Genomic DNA, 8,742 nt, shown 5'->3' with positions numbered 1-8,742 from the left:
ATTTTCATTCTTCATCTGTGTATTTGTCTCTTATCAGCGAAGAGAATGTAAATTTAACCGACAAAATTGCTTAATTTAAAACCATGTATAGTTTGATACTCAATTTAAGTCTAAGGTCTTTTATCCGCATATTGAGGAACTGCTTTCATTACAAGTAAACACTACTAAACATACACCAGATTCCAAAATCAAGGAATATCGTCCACCAACCTCTCCCTAGAGTAGAAGTGAAGAAAATCTCAAAGTCCACTAATTCATTGACGTTATTCTTTTCAGGTTTTGCAATATTTTTTTCGTTTTTATATTATATAGATGCACCATTATAAAAAAAAATAAAACTAATAGCTTAATAAGAATAAATATTCATCATTTTAATGTCAGTACCAACAATGTAAACTAAAGTCCAACATGTATATTTTAAAAGATTGTTTGTAAAATCTGAAAGTAAATTAAAGTCTGTCCGAGTCGGATACTGATTCCGATATCCAGAAAAGATCTGTTTTCAGATCTCCGATTTAAATGTCGATTAATCGTACCAACACTAATATATATATATATATATATATATATATATATATATATATATATATATATATATATATACTAGCAAAAGTACCTGTCGTTGACTGGCTTCAAAAACAGTCTACGGAAAATGGACTCTGATTTATGAAAGTATGAGAGGTTATGAAAAGGAAGGTTTGTAAAGAAATAGCTTCGAATTCGGGAGTATCAAAACCAAAGCAAAATATGATGAAAGTAAAAATAAAATAGATAAACCCGTAATTTATTATACCATACCTGTTCACACTGAAACACTTATCACAATATTCTGTGGATCTATATAAAAAAAACTTGTTAAACTTTGTGACATATTTCCATTCTACGGATGTAAGGCGCGAACGAACATCCCATACTTTTATTATACCATATTTCATCAGACTGAAACATAATAATCGAAGTATACTTACGCAGATAGATATGAAAAGTCTTTATCAAAGGTTTTGCCTACTTCCATTCTATTGAGGCCAGGCGCGAACGCAGACCCGACAATTTTATTATACCATCCCTATTTAAGTTAAAGCATACTTATCAAAGTATTATTATGTACATCTATATAAAAAACACTGGTAAACGTTTTTTTTTTATTTTAATTTTTTTTATTTCCATACTTTGTGGACCAGGCGCGTACGCACGCCCCACAATTTTAATGAATCATCATTATGCCAGATTAAACATACCCATTCCTTTGTCTCGATACATCTTCTGTCATTATATGTGATCAGTTTTTTTTATAGTAGTCAACCATATAGAAGCCTAATCGTGACCAGACACACACACAGACGGTTAACTTGATATATATATATATATATATATATATATATATATATATATATATATATATATATATATATATATATATATATATATACATACATACAATACGAATACCTTTTTGTTTGATCCTTTTCATGGAATTATCAATGTGGCGATCGTTTTAACAGATTACACAATTATTAATATTTTTAAGTATTACTCTCTCTGTATATGCAACCAATACAACAGCCACGTAAATAGAAAATAATAAATGCAGAAACATTTATTTACGACCAAACATAGTAACTTTTATCTAATGAAAGGCAATATTTTATTTCTTCTTAGTTAGTAAACTATATTTAATTTCTTTAAAGAGCCAAATTTTGCAATTTAGAAAGTTACTCGTCCAGAATCAAACCTTTTTTTTAGTGTGTTTTCTATTTTTATTTGCATTCATACTTTATATTGCATAACAGAAAATATTTTCCTTTAGTTTAAGTTGCTGCTATATATGGAAGTGCTAGTATTTTTTGTCTATTACCTTTTAGAATGTAAAGCTACTCTATTACACAATGTAACATTATTTGGGAAGGGAATCAACATATATAACGGTCATAAATAATTAATGAGCGTGATCCTACAAGGTAGCGCATTGTATATATATATATATATATATATATATATATATATATATATATATATATATATATATATATATATATAATGCGCTATATATATATATACGTGAAAATGTATGTGTATTTTTCTGTCTAGTCCGTCTGTGTACATTTCTCTATCAAATACCTCTGTCACTTATCGATCTACATACTGAAAATTTGTTATACGGGGTATTGAATTTTGGGAAAATCTTTTAAATGGAGTTTCGGCTAGAAATTTTTCTGTTAAGGGGTCAAAGTTTAACGATATGACCCTTGAAAACTCTTCCAAACTCCTACGTTAATGTTCGGTTTAAACACTTGAAAATTTAGATATATGTTAATGGGACATGGATCTTACTTAATAATTTGAGGTAAATCTAAAACAATAAATATTAAGGAGTAATAATTGGGATCAAAGTTAAAATAAAATTAACCCCTGTGGTCTCTACGAAATTGCTTAGCCAATTTCTGGTCTTAACATTTTAAGTTTTACATAAAGTGTATTCAGACACATGGCAAGATTTTAATCGGTTTTTAGCCGGGAAATAGCTGCCAAGAAGTCAAAGTTCAAAAGATGTTACCTTTGCGATCTCTAGCAAATTAGTAAGCACATTTTGGGTCTAAAAATTTGAAATTTTACAAAAAATATATCCAATCTTGTCGCAAGCAATTTAATCAGTTTTGGGGGCGAAAATATCGCTGTCATGATGTCAGAGTTGAAAGAGATTGTCTTGGCAGACTCTACAAAATTCCTCTGAATATTTGGCGTCGAAACACTTAAAATGTCATATGTAGGTTACTTGGACATGGGGCAAACATTTTAACTTGATTTGAGCCTAAAACAATAAATGTTAAGGCATCATAATTGAGGTCAAAGTTAAAAAAACCCTGATCTCTGTAGCCTCTACCAACTTTTCTTTATGATAGTTAAGCTAGCCTATTATATAGAAATGCATTATAGTACATATAAACACTTTTTAATATATACATAGGAACAGTATATAGGAGCCGAGCTAATATATATATATATATATATATATATATATATATATATATATATATATATATATAATCAAATATCATTAAAACAGATGCAATCTATCAAACAAAAAAAATAATGAAGACCCACCCCACCCAAAAAAAATAGTAGAAAAGTGAATAAAATAAAATTAGAAAAAAATATGATGGCAAACAGAAAACAGCCGCATTCCTTAACAAACAGGCATCTGGCACAATGTTTGTAAGTTCTTAAGCAATCCTCACGAAAGCGAAGTAGTAAGAGAGAGAAACAGATATCGATACACATACAACACTGATATAAAATGTATGATACAGCAAAGTGTTTAGTACATGTAGTAGTTGCTTATAATAATAAAAGTTGGGTAAAAATACTAGGACAAACACACTATTTAAGTCAAATTGGGATACTTTGTTCAATTCCTTCGATTTTATAAATGGTGTAACTGTTGAAAAATATAAAGTTTTTTTGGGGGGGAAATAAGAAAATTGCGTTTGCTTGGAAGCATATGTTAAGATGATTCGAATTTACTGAATATATGTACAATGCAAATGGTGTACAGGTTTATGCTCAAATTAAAGAAACTGTGCAGCCTTTAAGTACTCTACAGTTTGTATGTTGAACTCGGAACTCTATACGAAGTTTTTGGGAATTTGTTGAAGCACATTTTATCTACGAATGTGTTTTTTCTGATTCCAGCAACCATGATAGAATAAAAGTCTTAGTAATCCTTTATAGTAATAGCAGCACACACGACCTAAGGCTTAAACATTTAATCGCTGGTTTGCTGTCACTAGTGACAAATTATTGTTTGACTCTAACCCTTATAAATAGAGGTCTGTACGGAAATAGCAGTGGTCTATATTTTGATCTCTTTATCAGTCGCTCGTTCTGTTGAACTTCAGCTTGAAATAGAATAATCGTCGGTTACCGCGTAAATGGGGTGGACGTATCTTACATACACATTGTTCGGTTGTGTTTCTTTATTCAAAGAACATGTTTTATTCTATTTTTTTTAATTTTTTTTTTTTGCCACAAAGCGTTTCGATCATCATCTCAGCACAATTCATGCTAATCAGGATGAAGAGCCCTCATATCTCTTACGTCCAAAACCAAACCCAGCGTTTTCTAACAAAGAAGGTGATGAGTTGCGTTTGCCACAATTCTAGTCACTTCCCGGGATGTTGTGCTCAATTAACCTCCCATTGTTGCGGGTATTCTTGTTTGCTCAAAGGTGATTACGGACGCAGAGATGTTGAAAAGAAAATAATGTAATCCAGATATAACAGAAAGTTTTACTATTCTAGATATTCCGTGAATGTACCAAATCGATCAAATCCCATTGGCAGTTGTAACATTCGGAATGACGATTGATCTTTGACCGGAAATGATCCTTCATGGGAAACAGCGTTTATTCATACTTGTTGTTTTTTTAAATTTTCTTGTTAAACGTATCTTAGTTTTATTATCTGAATGCGTTGTATTTCTTTCGCGCATAAAACAGATGAAAAAATATACTTGTTTATTTTGAATACTTTAACACATTTATCAAATGCATTCGATTCCTGTAGATATATATATATATATATATATATATATATATATATATATATATATATATATATATATATATATATTAGGTTGAGAAGAGAGTTTTGCGATATTTTAAATTCTGATTTCAAATGGTGTATTTTCCAACAAGCGTTCGTTATAATACATTTACTTTTATATCATGTTATAATGAGTCTTTCGCTCTATCTAATTGTTTAAATTACAATCGTTTTAAAACAAGATTTTTTTCAGAACGATGAATACGCGATGGAAAAAAGCAAATTCGAACAACTTCCTTATTTCAATCCAAGCTAGGCTGAATAACTGCAAAAACAGCCTGGGATATCAACGAAATATTTTGCGCAGGCGCCGTTACTGAACGATAATATACATTTTTTTTTTATAAAAAGACTGGTATAACAGCGTCAATCGTTTTTTTTTTCTGAAGACTAGTAACATATCAATATTTCCCTAAATATACGTCACAACAAAATGAAAATTAGATCATTAAACTACTGCTTTTATGTTAGTTATTTCCCAAACTTTTAATCAAATGCATGGGATATTCACTAAGTTATGACGTTTTATTTGTCATCGTGGAATTTCCACTATCCATCGCTTTATTGCAGGTCTCTTAAAATGTTGTTTATTTCAAAAATACAATGTCTTATCATGCGAACTTTATTTTTTATTATATTTTTCTGTCAAAGGAATAATGAGAAAAAGCCCAATCCTTGGTGCTAAACCTCGAATAAATGAATTACTTATCGACATGTGCACCATTTAAAAATAACTTTAAACAACCTTTTGGCCCCCGTGGAAGTCAATTGTTTGATCTCAAAAAGGATTACGGCTCTAGCAATAACAACTATATTCTACACAAGCAATCCTTTGAAGTAAATTCCTCTCCTCCCTCATGAACCCCTCGTTGTTATATTAACCAGAGATATTCGATGGGGTTAATGTCAAGAGAACACGATGTTCAGGTCATGAGTGTTTATCCAAAGCAGCCCAGAGATTCAAGGAAGGCTGCAGTTGTCCTAGCATAATGCGATAGTGTATTGCCATACATAAAACTCACCTGAAAGCGACATACCAATGGTAGGTCATCTAGCCATGGTGACAAATGTTTATGCAAAAAGGTCGTGTACGCATTGTGTTAAGCTTTACACTCTCTGGAACTAGGAATGACCCAACCAACGTATCCCCAATGATTCCCACCCCTAATCTGATGACTCAACATCCTTGTTTGCGATAAACTCTGTAAGGAGTCGGGGTTCCGTTCGAGTTTCAAACTTTGGCCCATCCATCCGGACCGTCAAGAGTAGCACGGGTCGCATCTGGAAATAGGACACGTTGAAATCCATTTTCATGTAATTCTCTGCCCAAGCCTTTCGTTTTCCCTATGTTGCTTGCTTTATGGATGCCTTAGAATATTTTTGATGTTCCTTGCTATCTCATTCAACACATTACATCGGGACTGTCTGCATCTTGGAGGGATTCTAGCTCTTGTATACATGGAATCACTTGTGCTGTTTTTGTTTTTATTTTTATTTACTTTCCTATGAATTTTCTGAATATCACAGTGTAAAAGGTGTTTCCTGGTGCCCTTATTCTTTCTGGGTTTGGTGTTGAAGGAGTTCACGAATGAAGCAAAACTTCTGGAATCTCTTTCTAGCTTCATAGCTAAATCTTTGATAAACAATCCTTCCTCGAGTCCACTAACAATCCTTCGTGTTAGATAACTGTAAATCGCCTCTTTCTTGGGGGGGTAGGGCGGGAATTTTAAAAGAACTGCAATAAAACGATGGATAGTATAAATTATTTGATAATAAATAAAATGGCATAACTCCGTAAATATGGCATGGATTAAAATACATTTTCGGGAAATAGCTAACTTAGAAACAATCATTTGATGACGCATTTTTTATTTTTGTGTGACTTATATTTGGTGAAATATTGATTTTTACTAATCTGTAATAAAGCGACTGACCCAGTATATATATATATATATATATATATATATATATATATATATATATGTGCCTGTATGTGTGCGTGTGAGTATGCACACCCGCACGCACGTATATATATATATATATGTATGTGTGTGCGTGTATGTGTGCGTACGTGTTTGTGTGTTACCTGCCTATGTATAAAAGCAATTTCACTTTGGATATTGGTGTGTGTGACTATATGGCCTTTGGATACCGAGATTGCTAGGCTGATACTGTTAAAATACTACACAAATGAAATGTATATGTCTGGAAATAATCTTACTAAGCTTTTATTTATCCGAATGTTTTTGATAAGCAAAAAAAACTATAACCGAAAAATCCGATTAAATATAGAACAGTCAGCTTTTAACGAATGTTTACATTTCCATGCGCGCTAACATCACAAGTCAATTGATGTTTTATCTCATACACGGAATAAAAGCACCTCGCAATTAAACAATAACAGGGGATGTTATATGATAGGGGTACGTTCAAGATGAGTGCTTCTTTTTAGAGCACAATTGAACTATTCTTGTTGAGTTTTGCATATAAACTTATATTCAAGCTAATATATAAACATCACTTGATAAAATCAAGAGTAGGTTTTACACAGTGCATTGTCCATTACAATGTATTGTAGACTAAGTCAATGTGGGGAGGAATACGAAAGAATATATACATATATAAGAATAACAGTACAGTTACTTTCCAAGGTCCAAACATTTATTTCTTATGCTAAATAGCTGCTAAAGCATGTTAATATTTCAGTACAATTTTGCAGGTCCGTGTCATTATGCAGAGACATACGGTTATCATAATGTCATTATAGTACTTTTTCGGGCATATACTTTCCAGAAGAATTAAACATAATTCGCTTACATGGGAATAAACTATGACAATTTAGTAGAAGAAAGAAAAAATAAGATCATAGAAAACTCAATATCGTGTGTTTGTTCCGGTAGCTAACTTTGTTCAACTTCCTGTTATTAAAAATTGAAAAAAAACATTCGCGAATACGTATTATTCTCTTTAAAGTCCCCTCAATTAAACATATAGAGGTATAAAGCATGAAGCAAACACCGCCTTTTATATATACTCTGCTACTATATTTAACAAACATTTAGCTTCTAAACAAAAAATAATTGGCATATAAAAAGTGTGTATTATAATAAAAAACAAATTTTAGCAAAGCAAGTATGTATCTATATACCCGTCCATCTGTCTATCTATATATCTATCTATCTATCAATATATCGATCTATCTATCCATATATATATGTATATATATATATATATATATATATATATATAATGATATATATGTGCATGCGTGCCTGTGTAAGCGTATATACAAAGAAAATTTAAGGGAGAAAGAGATACACATGATGTCTATCGTTTGAATACTTAGTTGATGTATTAGAAAATATTACATTAGCGAGACTCGTCATGCACGTATGTACAATATGTTTATCGTATAACAACCCAAGAATAAATAAATGCAGAGGGTTATTTGATTTATGAATGATTATGAACTTACATATCCGCTAGGCATGTCAGAGTAGAAACTCCCTGCTTTTCAAATACCTCCATGAATATTATGGGAGACTGGAAAAGAAATAGAAATGGCAAAAATGTTAAAATAATAATTTATTTTCATAATTACTTGTAGGTCCCTTTAGATTCTAGATGCTACTTCATAGGAAGGAAGATGTGTGGCCCGGAGATGTTTGTTTGGGGCTAATTTAATGGATGATATAGAGTTGTTTAAGGTTGTGATGAAGTGCTTGATCGTAGAAGTATAGAATAATAGAATCTGATGAGGTACGACGACAATAGCTGAAAACGATGGCAGGTGCTTTGCAGATTGCCATCTGAAAAGGAAACACTGTCAAGGAGGGATGTGTATGGATGTCTTAATCTCCTTCCATTCGATTCTTTTCTTTTGTAATCATTGAAGTCTACTACATCGATGGTATGTGTGTATTGGGGGGGGGAGCTGTATCCATGATACGATCTGAATAAAATACTAGAAATTTTCAGTAAAGACAATACTGATCAATATCAGAAATAAACCAGCTATCAGGAAACAAGGGAGAACTTCGGCCATTTCGCGAGAAATGGAGACGCGTAAAGTAGTTTTTTTTTAAATCCGATTACGAAAGAAACCTTATAAAATATTAAAAAAGAAAACGTGTACACAAAA

This window comes from Euprymna scolopes, chromosome 2, assembly GCF_053919585.1.
Source record: "Euprymna scolopes isolate OS-2025 chromosome 2, ASM5391958v1, whole genome shotgun sequence".
Lineage (NCBI taxonomy): Eukaryota > Metazoa > Mollusca > Cephalopoda > Sepiida > Sepiolidae > Euprymna > Euprymna scolopes.
Note: the sequence above shows the minus strand (reverse complement) of the source record.